Here is a 20,259-nt window from a genome sequence, read left to right on the forward strand (position 1 = left end):
CTCTCACACCTGAACACTGCCCCCTCAGCAGTTCTATATGGAAGATACTGTAACTTGCCTTATTTGGATAGACTTTGCCATTGTGACTTGAAAAAGGTTGATTCCCTGTCTCATATGATATTAGAACATCCTTATTATAACTTTTATTGCGACTTCTGAATTGCCCTTATTTTAACTAAACTGCCTTCCACTGTATTGAAAGATAATATAGTTCCCTATCCAAGGACTATGCTTGCTTTGGCCAAGTACCTCTCCACCATATTTTCCTTAAAGAAATCAAAACTCCTTATCCCCTGCTCAAGGTCACTGGATTAAAGGAGTTGGAAAGGAAATAGGCTTGGAAGCAAAGAATTATTTGAAAGTTGTGTTTCAAGTGATTTCAGAAAGGCAATCTTGATCAGCTCAGATATATCATTTCAAGTAATTTTAAAACCCAAGTTTCAGAGCCCTGTTTTCAATAAAATACACTAGGGCTGCAATCCTAAGAACATTTTCCTGAAAGTAAGTACCATTGAATAACATGAGATTTACTAGTCAGTAGACTTCATTAGCCTTGCTCCTTAGGGGCACAGTCCTTTAAAAGTTAAACACTTTTAGTCCCATTGGCAATCTTTCAAAGCAATGGGATGATCATGTCCTAGAATTTCTAGATATACAGCGTCACCAGTTTCAAATTTCATATCCCATCTATCTAGCTTCTCAATGAGGAAGACCATTTTAAGGCCTTTACTTGACCCATGCTGCCTAGCAGGGGTGTGCAAAATGAAACAAAATGCTGGAAATGCACCCAGAAATCACTGGTTTGTTTAGTTAAAGCAGCTTCTGGAATGGTGAACCAAATCTTGGAGAACAAGTTATAACAGCACCCTTCCACTGAAAAGTTTGGGTGTTTCGTTTTGGTGCTTACTGCACAGTGGCAGCAGAAGGCAGGCAGCATCTTATTTTTCTTAATTCAATCCCAAGGGAAGAGAGCCTTTACGTAACTCCACTGGAGGGAAGGGGGAATGTGCACAAGTGCATTTTAAAATTTTTTTTTAATGATGCTAGTCAGGCACTAGTCTGTCTCCCTCTCCCCCATCAAGCACTTGGACAGTTGATCAATGTAAGGAAAATCTACTCTTCAGGTTTCCAAACTACTGCAAGCCCCTCCTCCCTTCAATCCAGCACTTTCCTGGGAGTAAGCACTATTGAATAACATGGGACTTACATCGGTGTAGATCTATTTAGGATTGCTTCCATAGTCTTTTGGGGCTCTCTCTTTTTCTAAGTCAAATGCCAAACATGTACCTACTCTACCCTTTCAAACAGGGCTTTTTTTCTAGAAAAAGAGGTGGTGGAACTCAGTGGGTTTCCCTTGGCGAAAATGGTCACACGGCTGGTGGCCCCGCCCCCTGATCTCCAGACAGAGGGGAGTTTAGATTGCCCTCCGCGCCGCTTGGCGGTGCGGAGGGCAATCTCAACTCCCCTCTGTCTGGAGATCAGGGGGCGGGGCCACCAGCCATGTGACCATTTTCAAGAGGTGCCGGAACTCCATTCCCCCGTGTTCCCCCTGAAAAAAAGCCCTGCTTTCAAAAACAATCCCACCTGCCCCCCACATCAAAAGGGAAACTTATGTGAAAAACAGAAGTCTTTTTGGGCAGGGGAGGAGGAATTCAGACAATTATTCTTTCTGCCCGCCTGCCTGCCTGCACTTGGGTGATGGAGAAGATTGGTGGCGATTAATGCAAGAAAGTCCCATTTTTCGGTAGAGTGCTGTGCATCAAAAGGAAGGATTTGGATTTGCCCCTCATTGTGGGAACAAAACTACAAAGCAGAAGGAAACATGTCAGCAAGAGGCAACAGCAGAATGCAAAGGTAATAATTAATTGGTACTGTAGAAAAAGAAAAAAAGTGAATATGAAGCAGGCTTGTTTTTAATGTCGCTGCACTGGACTGGTTGGCACTCTTTCCTGCTCTCCCAGAAAACCTCTGTCTTGTCAGGATTCAGCTTGTTCACCCTCATAATTTTATCAGGAAAATTTGGTGGAAGGGAACAGAAAACAGCAGGAAAGTAAAGAATCACATGATTTTCTCTGTACAAGGGAGAAGAGGAAATTGAAGTGGGATTTTGAAGAACAACAGGGATGATCCATTTGAAACCATCTCTGTGCCCTTTGTCTGCAGCAGGAGCTCTTGAGCCAACATATACTTGACTTATTAGCTCATTTCTTGCAGCTGGCTTGGCGAGCTGCACCAGCTCTGCTGGCTGGCTGGTTCTCCTTCCCAGCTGTATTGTTAATGCAATAATTTGTTTTCTGGAAGTATGCCAAATTCAGAAAGGTTAACCAATCTGATTATCAAGACCTATTAAACATCCCCTTCATGTCCGCACTACCAAAGGGAGGCTGTAAGCTTTTCACAGTTATCCCATAGGAGGTTTTGGTCTGTGTTATAACTTTCCTCTCACAGGTGCATGTTTGTGAACAGAGAAATATATCTGTCATGTTCCGTTGCCCTCTTTTGTTTATTGGTCAGGAGAGCAGTCCATCTCACAATTAAGAAGTGGAGCCAGAGGATATATTCGGTGAAATGCACTAATATGATTTTTCTGTTTTACTTAATTTAATGGCTAATTGAACTGCTATTATTGTAATTAGATCTTAATTTGAGAGAGATGTTTGCTTTGGTGCCTTGGATTCTTGACTGCGACTGTGTGCATGTTCTAATTTGTCTGGCTCATAAAATATAAGGTGCAAACAAAGACTTTTTTTAAAAAAATCTTAGTTTCAAATAACGGCTCTAGCCTTTTTATGTGTGCTGCTGTCTGAAGAAAAATGTGTCTGTAGATATAATAAAATATTAAAAGCACTTGCGCTGTGTAATCCGCCTTGGATCTTAGTGAGAAATGCAGACTATAAATGAATAAAGATAATAATAATAATATTTGAAAGAAAGATAATATAGATAGTATGCTGAACATGAATGAAAGCAGGGGTGCTTGCTGGCTCCAGCAAAATAGCTTGTGCATCGCCTTGAACTCCCAGGAAAAGATTGCAGAAAGACGTGTTCTAAGGTTGTTTTTTTTAAAGTTTTCATTTCATCAGATCCTTCTCTGAGTGATTTGACTGATAGCTTCTTGGTATTCTTCCTAATTAAGGTTATATTTCTAGTACAAAGCAAACTTGTAAACACTTGGGAGGTGGAGGAGGAGCTCAGGATATTTTTCAGTTCTCAGAAGTAGTTTTCATTGAAGAAAACATTAGACTCCGAACTAAAGGGATCTAAGCTGAGTCTTGTACAGCATAGACTTTATGTAGTGCTCATGTTCAGAACGAGGCCAGTTGGGCACAATCCTGCTCCTCAGGGCTGCTGAGAACCACCATGTGTTCCCAGACCAAGATTCCCTCTGGGCTTTCTCAGGGCCAAGCTGGAAGTGACGAATTACACTTGAATGTCAAGTGAACAGACTCACATGTATTCCTCCCTGTTCACTTGCATGGAGCGCAAGTGAACAGGGAGGAATACATGTGAATCTGTTCACTTACCATTCAAATGTAATTCATCACTTCTAGCTTGGCCCTCACTCCTTCCCGACCCAACCTAAACATCATATGAAAACAAATCACATGACTTTTTTAGCTCCCCTGCATGACCAGCCCCCCAGTTTTGTCCTCATAGTCCCCGTCCCCCGTTTCAGCAGCCCCATCACTCTCTCAGCACTCACCCAGCTGTGAAGGTTTCTAACCTGTAAAAACATCAGTCGAAGAGAACAAGGGATGTCCAGGGTTTGCCCAAGGGTGATGAATGATTTCTATTGGCAGGTTGCATATATATCTTGCTTCATGGACTTTAGAAAGCAAGGAAAGGCTAATGGAATTGATAAGGCTTTAGAGATGGGACTGAGGATGAGTAGTAATTCCTTGAGGAGCTACTCCTTTTTTATTGAGTGGAGATGTTTTGTGGTGGCATAGTTGTAGTGCTGTAGTTTTCCATAGCTTGCATTTTTGTTTTTAACTCAGATTTTCATGTCCATTTTAAGTGAAATTTTGTAAAATTAAAGCATATGGAGATAAGTTTTATTTACACCATGTCTCCCTTGCTCTCTGTCTTCTTACCTCTCAAGGATAATTATCCTTTGTTATCTGAATATTGTTATTTGTACTTGCCTTTTCTATAGTGTTGTTCTCTCTGCATTATGCAAAGCCAATTGCTTGGTAGTATCATTAGGAAGTATACCTGCTCATCTCATGGTAGACTGTGATCGGCAGGGCTTTTTTTCTGGGAAAAGAGGTGGTGGGTTGCCCTCTGAGAAAATGGTCACATGGCTGGTGGCCCCGCCTCCTGATCTCCAGACAGAGGGGAATTTAGACTGCTGAGTGGCGCAGAGGGCAAGCTAAACTCCCCTCTGTCTGGAGATCAGGGGGCGGGGCCACCACCCATGTGACCATTTTCAAGAGGTTCCGGAACTCCGTTCCCCCGCGTTCCCCTGAAAAAAAGCCCTGGTGATTGGGATTGCACAGGCTGTCGGTGGAGATGTGGTTTGGATGACCTTCCTTTGCTGACAGGGAAGGGGAGAAATTGGATCTGACTATCTGTTGGTCTCTTGCAGTCCTGCAATGGGGTGAATTCCCCGAAGTTGTGCTCTGGCGCTTATTTCCCTCTGAAAAGCAATGATTGCCACAAGTGATTTTCATCCAGAGCAAAGCAGTAGCATCCCTGGTCAGAAGCACTCTTGAAATGCTACGAGCAAAACACCTACAGATGTAGTACACAGCTTGCCAACTCTTCCTCCAGTGTCTGATGGGATAAAGTAATTTTGCTGCCAAAGGATGTTGTATGTAACAATGTGACAGATCAGGTCAAACATTTAGAAACTGTCAGTTCAAATGATGTCTTGGTGGCGGAAAGCTTTAGAGTGGGTTGCATTCTGAGATGGCTGAGGTCACTCTGCATTTTGGAACACTGCCCTTTTGTTAAGTCCAAAGCAATGAGAGCAGGCTCGTACTTTCCGTAAGAGATTTGGGAACCTGGCTTGCATTTGCTGACATTCATGATAAGCTATGAAACAATTATAGTGAAATAAGGTCTCTGTAGAATTCTATAACTGTGACGCACAATGACTTTCTGGAATGGAATGCCAGAAAACCTCAGAGGGGCTTGGATTCCTTATGGATTTTGGTAGGGACATGGAGGGGAGCAATTTTTGACAATCTTCTAATGGGAGACCTAACCCCCCCCCCAGCTATTCCTGGAAGCCCACCATTACTCAGAAACAGCATGGGGGGAGAGATTTGTGCTGTCACAGGAAGGGAGATTCAGCAGAAATCGCACCCGTGATGCACCCACAGAAATCTACGTGGACTGCAACCCAGAGTCATTTCACAGATTACACAGAGGCAAAGGAGGGGCAGCCATTCCTGGCTCCCTGATGGAATACCTGAATGATATGTATGCTTCCTAATGTATTTGTTGCATTTACACCATATGTGTTTTCGGTGAACATTTCCAAACATTTTAGAGGTTCACTTATAATGCAAAGGGCTTTTCTTGTGGCATCTGACATAACAATAACTGAAAGAGTACCCTCATTATGAAAACAGATATTGAATGGATGGGCACAAGCTGAATATAAACTCCAAGATGCTACTGTCAGTGAATTCAGCAGACTGCGTCCAACAGATCTCTTCTGCTAACTGAGACATCTCATTTCAGTACAAGAGGCCTTCCACTAGAAGCAGAATAGCCTTTTGGGTTGCTGGGAATCTCCTTGAAGTGGAGGAAAGCTGCACCTTTACCAGAGTGAACCAGTGGCATCTAAGCCAAATTACATAAGATGCTGAGGATTCAAGACTGGCTCTCCTGGTATGTAATTTAATGGCAAAAAATCACCATAGAACTGTTGATATGGGCCAAAGATGTGCTGGGGAATGGTGGGTTTAACTTATTGTCTTTGCTGTTTCAGGAATTGAAACTGACCCTCCCTGGCTTCACAGATAGGAAAAAGATGGATACAGTCACGTGCCCATCTTTTCCCCTACTGGCACTTAAAGGAAGCTGGGGGGATTCATTTTAGACTAGAAAAATGGTGTGGAGGGAGGCCCTAACCATGGCCCTGATCAATATAATTCCTGGCTGCTTATTGCAGCTACTGACGTATTGGGGTATGTGTGTGTCTAAACACATATCACTCAACATTACTTATCATTTGATTCTTGTACATGGTGAGGTGAATAAGAGTGTCATAGAGTTCAGAGGGAAGGAACAAGCTATGAACTCCAACTCCATTCTTATATTAGCCTCCTATAGAACAATTTACATAACAGCACGACAGCGCAAAATTGTTCTATATATTTTATGTTGACTTCAATGAACTTGGAAGGGTGCAAGGATTAGGATTGGCAAGATTGCCCCTTTACCAGGGCTTTTTTCAGCTGGAACATGGTGGAACGGAGTTCCGGAACCTCTTGAAAATGGTCACATGGCTGGTGGCCCCGCCCCCTTATCTCCAGACTGAGGGGAGTTTAGATTACCCTTTGTGCCGCTGAGCAGCAATCTAAACTCCCCCTAGATTGCCCTCTGCGTGGCAATCTAAACTCCCCCTAGATTGCCCTCTGTGCCGCAGAGGGCAATCTAAACTCCCCTCTGTCCGGAGATCAGGGGGTGGGGCCCCCAGCCATGTGACCATTTTCTCCAAGGGCAACCCACTGAGTTCCACCACCTCTTTTCCCAGAAAAAAAGCCCTGCCCTTTACCATGTCCACGCTCATATTAAGTTTCTTTGAGACCAACTGGATTTACGTGTGAACAAGCATTTGAGCCTCTTCCCCAAACTCCTTTAAGCCCAATGAGTAAATTGCTTTCCTTCCTTTCCACACCTGCCATCGTTACCCTGCCAGCTTATGAAAAAAAGAGATGTCCCCCCATTTGCAAATCAGACAAACATAACCAGTTCCCAAATGGTCAGCTGGGCTCTGGACTTGAAAATGTTTCAATTATGTTTCCTTTTGGGAACAGTGTGTATACATGCAGCTGCATTCGCAGCTGTGGACTTGCAAAGAAAGAGACAAATAGAAGGCATAATGAGAAAATGGTGGAATGTTATACCTAAGAAGAAAAATAGACCCCCCCCCCCAGCCATTCCAAAACCCAAATGAGATGTATATTTAGATCATATCCACAGGCTTTGCTCTTCTCCAGATGTTATTTCACTCAGTGAGGTTTACAATCTGAAATTTCAAGAGGTATTAGAGAAAACGGAGAAGCAAAAGCAACCAGGATGTCATGGGATGTGGGTAGACTTGGAATCATGAGAATAGTTGTGGTGGGGCAGTTTGAGATGAATGTGGTTATAACTGTGTTGTGAGAACATCGCATAGGATATACCTCTGCTTCACTTGAAAGCCATTTAAAAGGTGTACATCCTACAGGCTTCTCCATTGATTTCAGTATGAGACTTCACCTGTATGTTCTACCTGATACTTTGTGGAAGATATTGCTCAAAAGTTTCTGTGTGTAGCAAATGGGAAAGCTTCCCTGTCTGTCAAGTACAGTTGTCTTCTCCCCCTCCCTGCCCCCTTACTGTGCCCTTCACAGGCTGTCCCAACCCACTGTCTCCTCCGCTGCATTCCGTTGTGATTCCAGTATAAAGCAATGGAAAAATGCAACGAAATTAGATTTTTATTAGTGCTTCATTTGTTTCGTCCCCCGCCCCGTTTGTTTCTGTTGTAAAAACTAATGAAACAAATGACGCATGTTTATTTCATTTTCCATTTTATTTTTCAAATGAATGCACACACCTAGATGGTACCACAAGGTGAGGGAAGGAGGAATGAGACAGGTCTATTTAATCAAACGCACAACATTTCCTTTGTCTTGTTGGATCCTGGTCTCCTGTTGAAGAAACAAGAGTCTATGATGTGAAAAATGCTTTTTTCCATCCACATCTAATTAGGAAGCTGGTTCCCTTATTAACGCCTGATCTGACCACTCTCATCCACGAGGCTAGATGACTGTAACTCACTACATGGGTTGCCATCCTTGAAGACAATCTAGAAATTGTCTTTTGGGGCAAGATATGGCATTTGTTCATTTGTTATCTGGGGCCCGCAGATGGAATCAGGCCAGTCCTCTTCTGAGGTTCCTTTACTGGCTGCTGATTAGTGTCTGGGTCCAGCCAAAAGTTATAGTAAAGGTAAAGGTAAAGGTAGTCCCCTGTGCAAGCACCGAGTCATAACTGACCCATGGGGGTACATCACATCATGGCATTTTCTTGGCAGACTTTTTTTTGTTACAGGGAGTTTGCCATTGCCTTTCCCCGTCATCTACACTTTACCCCCAGGAAACTAGGTACTCATTTCACCGACCTCGGAAGGATGGAAGGCTGAGTCAACCTTGAGCAGGTACCTGAACCCAGCTTCCGCCAGGATCGAACTCAGGTCGTGAGCAGAGCTTGGGCTGCAGTACTGCCGCTTACCACTCTGCACCTTCATAATTGGGGCCCCACATATTTGAAGGACCATATCTCCCTGAATGTTCCTGTGTGGCAACTTAGTTCTTCGCTGTGGGTCAGCTGTAAGTATCCCCCACCTAGGCATGTTTGGCCACAATCCAAGCTGAATCCTTTTCAGAGGCTGCCCTATGCCTCTGGAACAGTTTCCTGGGGACAGGGGGAAGGGGAGAAAGGGGGAGGCGCCTAGTTTCTTGGCTTTCAGGCAAGGCTGCAGCAGAAAGCTGTTCTGGAGAGTTGATCCTGGGCAAAAGGTGTTTTAAAATAGATTTTTAAAAATGTTTTTCTATCTGTTTTAATGTTTATCAATTTTTTTTATACTGTTGTTACCTGCCTAGTGTCATCATGAGGTGCTCAGGAGAAAGGCAGGCATATAAATATTTTAAATAAATAAATTTAACTACGCTTTTTCTCTCTCTCTCTTCCTCTGCCCCTCCTGAATACTATCCAGAGGTGCATGCAAAGATGATTAATGGATGAAGTGAGATGTTGGTAAAGAAGTGTGGTTTTATGAGGGGGGAAGTAGAGATTCTGCATGAGTCCTGTGGACAGGGTTCCCCAGTTCGAGTCCCACCAACTTAGCCTCAGTTCCTTAGCAGTATAATGGAATTAATAGTTGCCGGCCTCAAAGGGCAATTATTTTTGACAAACGAGACTAGAAAATCTAGTTTTCCACTCAGAACTTTAGTCAGAGCATATTATAACTATGAATTAGTAGTAGATATAACACCTGGGCAGCTTTTAAAGTTGAAAGAGTCTAAATATTTAATAAATATGAGAATATATATCTTATAAAATGTTGAATATTTATAGATCTTATAAACTGTTATATATCTTATATGTTTTATCTTGTAAAATAAGGACTGCTTGTATTTTTCAAACATATTTGTGTATTCCTGCTTTGGTGCAAGAATAATATAAGACCATTGAAACCAATGCACTTAAGACTAGAGTAACAGTACATTGGATTGCACCAGGTGTCTCTCCTTTGTCAGGGTGAATTTCTGTAAACAATCTGTTGACCTTCTGTGCTCCAGTGTTCCTTCCAATGAATGGCTTGTACTGTGAGCCTGTCAAAAGCCAAAGTTCTTGGTTGTGAGGAAAGACTTTGATATCCCTGTCAAATGTAATGACTGGTTTTATTTAATTGTGTGTCTGTGTATGGGGAGGGTGTTAATGATTTCTTAATGTCTTTATTACCATTAATCCAATGGTAATGTTATTCATTTTAATTGATTTAGTACTGAATTATTTTAAAAGCTGAAACTGTTAATTGTAGTTGTATATTTCCAACCATCTACCAGTGCAGACTACCTCTTTGTCCCCTATGCTGTTTCTCGGGATCTTGTTGTGAGTGACATCCTAGGAACAAACTTTTAGGGGACTCAGAGGGCTGCATCAGGAGGATGAAGTGGGAACACCCCACTCTGTGGCGGCTGATGAATACACACCAGTTTATTTTCATTGAAATCGTTTCATCTTTACTTTCTTTTCCTTTTAACCCTGATAGAAAGGTGGGATAGAAATATTTTGAATAAATAAATGAATTATGTGTTTTAAGTGAGATTCTGTGATGATAAAAATGCTCTCCAAATCCTGTTCATCAGCTTTGTTCCGTCTCAAATGATACCATCTTACTTTTTAGAACTTTACAAGTCTCATAGCTTTAATTTTCAGACCCACATGCTGAGGAGGACACTGCAGGAGACATTTTCAAAAGCAGACACAATTATTTTTGTGACAGATACATCCCTTCCCCAAATCCGGTAGAATTCTTCCTCATGCTTTGAAAACATTTCTTCCTTCGAGATAGCTAAATGGGATATTCGTTCAGGGGTTCTGCTCTCAATATATATTCTGTCCATTCATACTGAGGTACATTGCTTTGGATAAATATTCAAAGCCAATACTTCTTTCATGAGATTGTTACCACCATACCTTTTCTAATCATGCCTGGGCTCTAATTCTGCCTGATCTATCTTTCCAGCCTCCCCCCCCCCCATCCACTTTAGTGAAATTACATTCTGGCACTCACACATGCACACATATATAACTGGGAAGAAAGGTATTTAATGTTACAGAAATAATGAAATGTCATTCTCATTACAGAACAATGTGGCATTAAATGATTTAATGGGACTATGAGGTTTATTTGCAGTATTATACTTTCCTAATGATTTTGCTAACAGTCAGAGCTGCAAAAAAAATAAAAGGCATAGAATGTTAATTTTGATGAACTTTAAAGGCAGCCACATGGGGAGTGACCTGAAATCAAAGCTTCTGGCGAATGCCTTCAAAAAGGATTGTGCCCGCAGTTGTCATGGGCTCCAAATCCAAAGAAGGGCAAAAAAAGTATAACTTATTCAGAAAATGCAGGGTGTTTGTTATAACCTTAAGGAGTGCAAAAGAAAATAATGCTAAGACTTTGGCAATGATTTGTCATTGAAAATCACCTTCTTTAACTATGACTAAGCACAGTGGTGAAAATCTAAGTAAGAAATATTGATTGAGAATGAAGGAAATCTTGATTAAATTAGGTTGGGTTTTTTCCCCTCAATGAGAAAGCCCAATTATATTGTTGCCAGCAGTCTCAGACAGAATAAATTAAGTCAATACTAAAGATACATATTAGAGATTTATGTAAATTTTTAAAAGTAATTGCCTCATTTGGGGGCTACTGTGTTATAAAAAAAGTCTGTCAGGCAATAGCTTTAGGTAGTTGGTTCCAGTCAGTTCAGGATGTTTTATAAGAATACAGGCTGCAAAATTTGAGGGAAATCATCATCTTGTTTCTTTCTCAGAATAAATTTATTGAGTTGTGATGGGGTCGAAGTCTGCTGAAAGCAGGACTTTTTTTCTGGGAAAAGAGGTGGTGGATCTTAGTGGGTTGCCCTCGGAGAAAATGGTCACATGGCTGGTGGCCCCGCCCCCTGATCTCCAGGCAGAGGGAAGTTTAGATTGCCCTCTGCACCACTCGGCGGTGCGGAGGGCAATCTAAACTCCCCTCTGTCTGGAGATCAGGGGGCGGGGCCACCAGCCATGTGACCATTTTCAAGAGGTTCCGGAACTCCGTTCCACCCCGTTCCAGCTGAAAAAAAGCCCTGGCTGAAAGAATGAAAGCTTATTTACTTTTTTTAAAGGAAATATTTGTGATTTTAAAAAAAGATGGTTGGTGCCCTCTCAAGTGATAATCCTCCAAATTCTGCTCATCAAACTCTGCTCCCTCTTGAGTTCTGGCTCCCTCAAGATTTCTTCCAGCTCAAATGGGCTGCCTTATACAGAGACAGACCTCGGTTTATTCAAGTCAGCATGGCAGCAGCTCTCCAAGGTCTCATGTAGGTACCTTTCAAGTAACCTCCCACCTCCTCCTTTGAACTAGAGGTGCTAAGTACTGAACCTGGGACCTTCTGCATGCCAAGGAGATGCTCTACCACTGACCCACACAACTCTTTTCAGTGAAGCAATGTGAGAGAGAATGGTGATGGCATCAAGGGAGTCCTACCCCTTAGTCAGCAAATGCCCAGCCTCTGGGATGTCATTCAGCGGCCATTTCCTAGGATGGGGATGTTTCCACCTGTGCCCTCCAGCACTCACAGAGGACAACTGTGGAGCAGAGACAGTAAGAGTTGGAGAACTAGGGAGATTTTCCATCTTTTTCTCCCCCTCTAATTTCACTATCTCAGAAGAGTGTGTTAAGCCAGCACAGAAATCTTACCCACTACCCCTCCCCCACTTTCCATCCTCTTTCTTCCATTTCAGAAAGTTGGGGGTGGGAGTTTGATAGTCTTTTGATGATAGTATTTCTATTCTATTTATGAACTATTTTATCTGATATTTTTAGGTAAACTTTTTTTAAAAAATAAACATTGGCTTTTAAGTCATTCTGTTTGTGGCTGATTATTTTAAGATTATACGTTTATCTTTTTTTTTTTTTTGCCCTGCTAATTTGTATTGTATACTTATTTTGTTGGTGATGGTACAATGTCTTTAGGAAGCCAGGGAGGTTGCTGGGGGTGGTATTAAAATAGCATTGGGCAAAGGCCATTTTCACACGTCTTACAGGCTGCACAAAATCGCGCAAAACTCCTGGAACAACAGCATCTTCCTGGCGTGATTTCCCATCATAACTCTGGTTTGTGGTACAATTTGTGCCACAAACCGGAGTCATGATGGGAAATCGCACCAGGAAGACTCCATCGTTCCAGGAGTTTTGCGCAATTTTGTGTGGCCGGTAAGACGTGTGAAAACAGTATTATATAAGCTAGGTAAAAACTAAGTGAACCTAAACTAAGTGCAGTCTGCAGGCCTACTCAGAATCCTGCTGAAGTCCACTCAATGGGGCTTACTCTCAGGAAATGTTCTTAGGACTGCCCAGTAGGACACTTAAGACTTCTCCCCTCTTCTGAACTGCTTCCTAACCACCGGATCTCAGGGTGTCATATTAGTAAACTATTGGATATATTGTTAAATGCCAGGTTGATAAACACATGATTGAATAGTAGATGACCATGCCAATCTGGCATACATTACAGAAATCTGGATTAAAGATGGGGGGAGAAATTGAGTTTTTGCATCTACTCCTGCTTTATAGCAGAGTTTGAACTTGAACCTATGTCTTCTTGTTTTGACAGGTCGAAAGACAGAAACCTTGGCCAGTAATCTCCTGAGGGAAAATTAAAATCGCTGTAAAGAGATTAATACATGGAGCAGCAGTAAAAAAAACTTTTCACACAACAGATGCCAAATATATATAACACTTTTAACTTTTTTTTAAAAAAATAAGAGACTTGAAAACTCCTGGAAAAACTGATTAACTTAACAGCGGGATTCAAGTTATAATCAGGTCTCACCTGCTGTTACCATTACACTTCTAAGTTCCCTTGGGTACTGACGAAAGTATCCTACCAGTGACAAAGAAAGGGCAAAGATGAAAATGTAATCTATATATATAAAGACAAGTGTCCTGACTGACTCATCAATGCCCAGCCCAACCCCCCAGATCTAGAAACATAAAATTTGGGGAGAGCATTTCTTTCATGATATAAACACCCACTAAGAAGGGATTTTAAGAAATCCACCCCTTAAAGGGGTAAAAAGGGGTAAAATGTGTTTTCCTAAAGGGATACAGCTTCCCTGTGTGGCTGGCAGGCTGCTGCCTGCCTGCGCCCCTGCCCACTGCCAGCTTGGCCTGATTGGGCCAGCCTTTAAGGTCATTTGGATATGTGGGCTGATTGGGGCTCACAATATTCCACACCTCATCCCCCCAGAGATAGTTGGAACACAGAGGTCATCTGCGTATGCAGCCTGATTGGTCCTCACCCTCCACATTCTAAACAGTATGCAGTTGCTATTGGGAGTCATTGAATGTGTCCTGAGGTAAAATGCACCTCCCAGTCTTCCCCTAAAAGTTTACTAGGGTTACCAACTCAAACAAAACAAAAACCACAAACTAAAAAAAAGTTAACATGTCCATAAGTATTATAACTGGATTTAAACTAGTTAAATACCATAGCGAAGCACAGGTATCAAGCTAGTATATCATAAAATAGAATGTATAGGAAGAGTAGAAAGAGCTGGGCAGGGTTAACCCATATGCTAAGTATGCTAAGTATGCTAAAGAATAGGACCTCTAAATCAGTGTAATTGTCTAAGGCCTCCCATATATAAATACAACTAGCAATTTGTAAAAGGAACTGCGCTTAACTCTACTGGCAGGTATGTTTTCTGACATAGAAGCCTTGCTTCCTAACCCCCAATCTATAATGGAGTGTGGCTGGGGGTGTATGGTGAGAAGGCTTTGGTGCTCAAAGGAAATGTTCTCTCTAGCTAGTTTGTAAGGGGGGGGGAATATTTCCATTGGAATGTTTAACAGGAACAATGGGATCCCTATTGGACTCACAGCGTGGCAGGCTGAGGTGCTCTTGTTTTACACCCCCCCTCCCCGTGCCTTTTCAAGTGCCAAAATGCCCCCCACATCCCACAGTTAATTCAGCATTTGAAAAGGTTTGGTAGGGGACAAGGTTAGGGTTGCCAGGTCCCTTCACTCTCCTGATGGGAGATTGGGACGCTGGCTCTTACTCCCCCTCCATTCCCGGAGTTTCTGTGTGTGCGTGCTCCCAGCTGGTGTGGTGACGTCACTTCTGGAAAGTGACATCATCATGCGAGTCAAAGGGTGGCTTGGGAGTTCTGCGCTCACCAAAGTGCTGAATTGTCCCCCCCCGCGGGGCCTGATTCAACCTGAAACGGGCCCACTGTGGGGCACAGAGCATGCTGCACCACCCAGGGATGCGCTGCACCGCACTCCGGGGTGTGTGTGCACCCCCTGCTGGCCAGGTAAGTGGAGGCAGGGGGAGCAGGTGGGAGCAGGGGACTGGCAAGCCTAGACAAGAGTGCTGTATTGTGGGCCTGATCAGGATTGAGCCCTCGCAGCATTTTTACATACTTTAAAATGGTGACGGTGTCCTCGGGGCTGCCATAAGGAAACTGGCAGGTATAATTTGGCTCACTGGGTCGGGCCTTTACGGCCTGGATTTCAAAATTTAGCCAGTTAACTAGACCATCTCTACGGCTTATATTTTATACCATCTGCAAGTCGAATGGGGCTCTTAAAGAGGGATTTTTCCAGCACCCTTCCCGCTGCAGCCTCCCCACCTGAAATTTTGCTCCTGTAGATCAGTGGGCCTTCACAAACAGTTGGAAATGACAGACACTCAGGGCCAGCGCACCCATTGAGGCCAGGTAAGTGGTCACCTCAGGGCATGGGGCGTCAGAGGGGGCGCTGGAAGAGGCGTTGGGGGCGGGAGCATGCACCATGGATCTGCAGCCTCCCAGCCCTCCTGCCCCACACTGCCACCGCTGCCAGCACACACACCCAGCCGTGCAGAGCAGCCATGGGCAGGCGTCTGGGGTGGCTCAAGGCAACCGAGCAGGAGAGCTGGGAGGCCACCAGCTTGCTGTCCCAGCCGCCTGCCGCAGGAATTGGGCCGGCTCATGCATGTGCCCGTGATGGCATCACACATGACATTATCATGCAGGCTGGTGTGTGCGTGCGCGCACCCCCAGCCCTCTGGCCAGCTGCGGGTGCCGAAAACCCTGGCGCCGCTCCGGCAGACACCCCCCAATAATAACAGAATAGTCTTTCATTTATTAAAAACAGATGGCAGGACACAAGCCCATTTTTCTAAGGCTCCAGACTTCTATTCTCAGTTTGCCTATTTACCAAGGTGCTTATATGGAATTTCCTTTGAGTCTGTCACTTAAAGCAGGATCTTCTGTTCCATTTCCTGCCAGGTCTCTCCATTAAGAGTGTGAATGGCTTAGCAGCACTTTAAAGGTGTTGATGGAAAGTTATTTTCATGTGCATAAGATTCAGCACCTTTTCCAAACTCTGTTCTGTAATGGACTAGTTGGTCAGTCTTATCAAGCAGAGTCCTTCTTACCTCACTCCAGCAGAACCATTGAGCAGGGCTGCCAATCTCCAGGTGGGGCCTGGAGATCTCCTAGAATTCCAACTGATCACCAGGTGACAGGGATCAGTTCTCCTGGAGAAAATGGCTGCTCTTTGGTATTATATCCTACTGAGGTCCCTCCCCTCCTCAAATCCGACTGTCCCCAAACCGCATCCCCAAATCTCCTGGAATTTCCCAGTCTGGAGATGGCAGATGTTCTAACAACAACAACAACAACATTCTATTTATATACTGCCCTTCAGGACAACTTAATGCCCACTCAGAGTGGTTTATAAAGTGTGATTATATTCCTCACAACAAAACACCCTGTGAGGTGGGTGGGGCTGAGAGAGCTCTGGAAGAGCTGAGACTGGCCCAAGGTCACCCAGCTGGCTTCAAGCAGAGAAGTGGGGAATCAAATCTGGTTCTCCAGATTAGGAGAACCTGTGGCTAGTTTTGTTTTGAAATGTTCAAAGAAACACTGGAAATCCAAGTAAGTTTTGAATGACCCTGCCTGGCCTAACACCCAGCTATCCAATGAATGCTTCTGATATTGTATTTATATTTTTAAGCTCTTTGTTGGGAAGTGTCTAGCTTTTAAAAATGCCTTTTAAATGCTGATTTCCTTTAAAATAAACTGTTGTTAATGTTTATAGGACACATAAAATATAACGTTTTGTGTATGGGTTTTTTGGAACTTCCCAACTTTGACTTCAGTGCTCTTCTCTGATTCTGTTAGCAGGTTGAGCTTCTTTGGGTAATTAATAAATAGGGTATTGGCAATGCTACTGAAAGTTTTTAAAATCTATTTTAAATCTTGGTTGGCTGAAGGAGATGGATATGGATGCAGGACAGCAAAAAACTACGTATTATTTATTTATTTATTTAATTGCATTTCTAGACCACCCTCCCCATCAGACGGGCTCAGGGCGGTTTAACAACAGCTTAAAACAATAAAAACATTATAAAAACATTAAAACATCGTATCAAAACAATTAAAATTGGCAGGTATAAAATATTAAAATACAGCATTGTCCTGCATGGGTGGTGGAAGGTATTACCTGTATCTTTCTAATCCACACACCTCAGAATTGAATATTACCTACTTTTCAAAGTAGGAGACTGCAGCTAAGAAATAAGAAGAAGATTGAGACTTAGAAGAGCAGCTGTGAGGGAACTAGAAAGATCCTTAAAGATAAACCTTGATCTTGGGGACCAAGGTCAAGATACTCCAAACTATCATATTCCCCATTACTATGTATGGATATGAAAGTTGGACGGTGAAGAAAGCTGACAGGAAGAAAATTGATTCAGTTGAAATGTGGTGCTGGAGGAGAGTTTTGCGGATACCAGCAACAGCCCCAAAGAGAAATAAATGAGTTCTAGATCAAATCAAGCCTGGATTCTCCCTAGAAGCTAAAATGGCAAAAGTGAGGCTATCTTACTTTGGTTGCATCATGAGAAGATAAGACTCTCTGGAAAAGTCAATAATGCTAGGAAAGATGGAAGGCAGTAGGAAAAGAAGAAGACCTAAAACGAGATGGCTTGACTCAATAAAAGAAGCTGCATTCTCCAGTTTGCAAGATCTGAGCAAGTCTGTTAATGATAAGATGTTTAGAGGTCTTTCATTCATAGGGTCGCCATAGGTCAGAGGTGACTTGATGGCACATAACACACACACAGTCCCAGCTTTGATGACAGCAGACACAGGTTCTGAAAGAGAAGGAAAGCCCAGCGCCTTTAGAAGCAGATGGCTTTCTGAAATACTCTAGGGAAGTCACTTCAGAGCCAGAACCTAAGCTGGAGGAAGAACTTGATTGGTGGCAAGTTCCAGGAGAGTTAAGCCTATAAAAAACTGCAGAAGGGTTTCCACTCCTCCGCTTGAAGCCTGCTGGGTGACCTTGGGTCAGTTGCAACTTCTCAGAGCTCTCTCAGCCCCAACCACTTCACAGGGTGATTGTTGTGAGGACAATAATCAACTTTGTAAACCACTCTGAGTGGGTGTTAAGTTGTCCTGAAGGGCCGTATATAAGTTGAATGTTGTTGTTTGTTGTTATTAATTTTTGGTGTGACTTGAAGTCATGTCATCACGCTAGAGTGACATGTATTTGACCCAAACGCTATCGTTAAACCACAGAGTTTTGGATGAATACTACAGTGTTGCCTGACGTAAAGATGTCACTTCTGGATCATGCTAGAAGCAATGTCATGATGATGTCAGCTTGATACCAATCATCCCCCCATTTCTCCCCCCACCACTCAAATGGCAGCAGCAGGCACAGCTCTTGGGAGTTAGGAAGGCTCCTACTGAAGCCAGAGACCTGGTGTCCCTACATAATGAGTATGGATGCAATACCCCCTTCTTCAAACCACAACAATCAGCATTGGTGGGTAAGTGTGTGGTTTAGCAGGAAAACGCCTGCCGTGGTTGAGTGGAACACTATTTATTTATTTATTTATTTAATCACATTTCTAGACCGCCCTCCCTGTCAGACGGGCTCAGGGCGGTTTAACAACAGCTTAAAACAGTAAAAACATTATAAAAACATTAAAACATCATATCAAAACAATTAAAATTGGTGGGTATAAAATATTAAAATATAGCATTGTCCTGCATGGGTGGTGGAAGGTTTTAATGGTATGGCCTGCGAGAGGACAGCCTAGCTCCCACCAAATGCCTGGTGGAACATCTCCGTCTTGCAGGCCTGGTGGAAAGATAACAAATCCTGCCGGGCCCTAGTTTCCTCAGACAGAGAGTTCCACCAGGTCGGAGCCAGAACTGAGAAGGCCCTGGCTCTGGTAGAGGCCAGGCGGACCTCCCTGGGGCCAGGGACCATCAGCAAGTTCTTAATGGCTGATCGAAGCAACCTCCAGGGAACATATGGGGAGAGGCGGACCCGAAGGTATGCTGGGCCCAGTCTTCATAGGGCTTTATAGGTCAACACCAAAACCTTGAAACCGGACCCAGTACTCAACCGGTAACCAGTGCAGCTGACGGAGGATAGGTGTTATATGAGCCATGATTGGTGCTCTGGCAACCACCCGTGCAGCTGCATTCTGAACCAGCTGCAGTTTCCGGATCAAGCCCAAGGGAAGCCCTGTGCAGAGTGAGTTGCAGTAGTCAAATCTGGAGGTGACCATTGCCTGGATCACTGTTGTAAGGTCATGGGTCGATAGGTAAGGGACAAGTTGTCGAGCCTGTCTTAGATAGAAGAAAGAGGATCTAACAACCACTGCGACCTGTGCCTCCATAGACAAAGAAGCATCCAGGACCACCCTCAGGCTCCTCACTCTCGACACCGGTGTAAGTGGCGCTCTGTCGAGAGCAGGGAGCCAGAGTCCCACACCCATGGACCCTAGACCCACATGCAGGACCTCCGTCTTCAGGGGATTCAATCTCAGCCGACTCTGCTTCAACCATCCAGTCACAGCTCCAAAGGCACGTTTCCAGGACATCTGGGGCAGAGCCAGGCTCTATTTTGGCCAAATGTTATGTTTTGTTTGTTATGTTTGTTTGTTTGTTAAGTTTGGCCAAATGTTAAAGAACTGGCTGTGTTGCAACTCAATTGTTTCCAGGTTGCAGCAGAAGAGAAATCATTGACCAGGGGTGCGTGCATGCTCATTTCTTGCCCTGCCTCCTATCAATCAGCTGGCAATTGGAGGCAGAGTCATAAATTGCTGGGATATTGTTATTGTTATTGTTATCTGCTCACCCCATAAACCGGCTCAGAGCAGATTACAACATAATTAAATAAATTACAATAAAAACAGCATTCAAATCATAAAATACAGTAGCAATACATTTGGGCGGTAACCCACGTTGCTCAACCCTCAGCCAAAAACATTCCATAAGGTGGGAACAGGCAGAATATATTAATATTTCAGTGGGAAACTGAGGTGAGAGTTTTTTCTAATTCCACCCCCCCCCCCCTGCCAAAGAAGGCCAGCATGGAAGCCCATTTGTTCCTTGGCCTCAGCCATACGCCTGGCAGAACATTTCCATTTTGCAGCAAGTCCCAGCAGAAAGATAGTAACTCCAATCGGATCCTTCTTTCTGCGGACAGAGAGTTCCACCAGGTTGGTGCCAGGAGTTTGCCCTCCATATTCTGACCACAGATACAGGAGCTTCTCTTGAAGAATAAACAACATTGTATCCTAAACATCTTCTATGGCCACATTCTTTGTACACCCACAATTGCAGCTGTGATACCTGCAAACCCATCCTTGGGTATTAAATCATAGTTTCTTTTCATTGTTTTTTCCCCCACCTGCATTTCTTCATTGGTTTTCACAATGTCAACATTTTGTCAAAATTACAGAATGGCAG

Source organism: Eublepharis macularius, chromosome 9 (assembly GCF_028583425.1).
Source record: "Eublepharis macularius isolate TG4126 chromosome 9, MPM_Emac_v1.0, whole genome shotgun sequence".
NCBI lineage: Eukaryota > Metazoa > Chordata > Lepidosauria > Squamata > Eublepharidae > Eublepharis > Eublepharis macularius.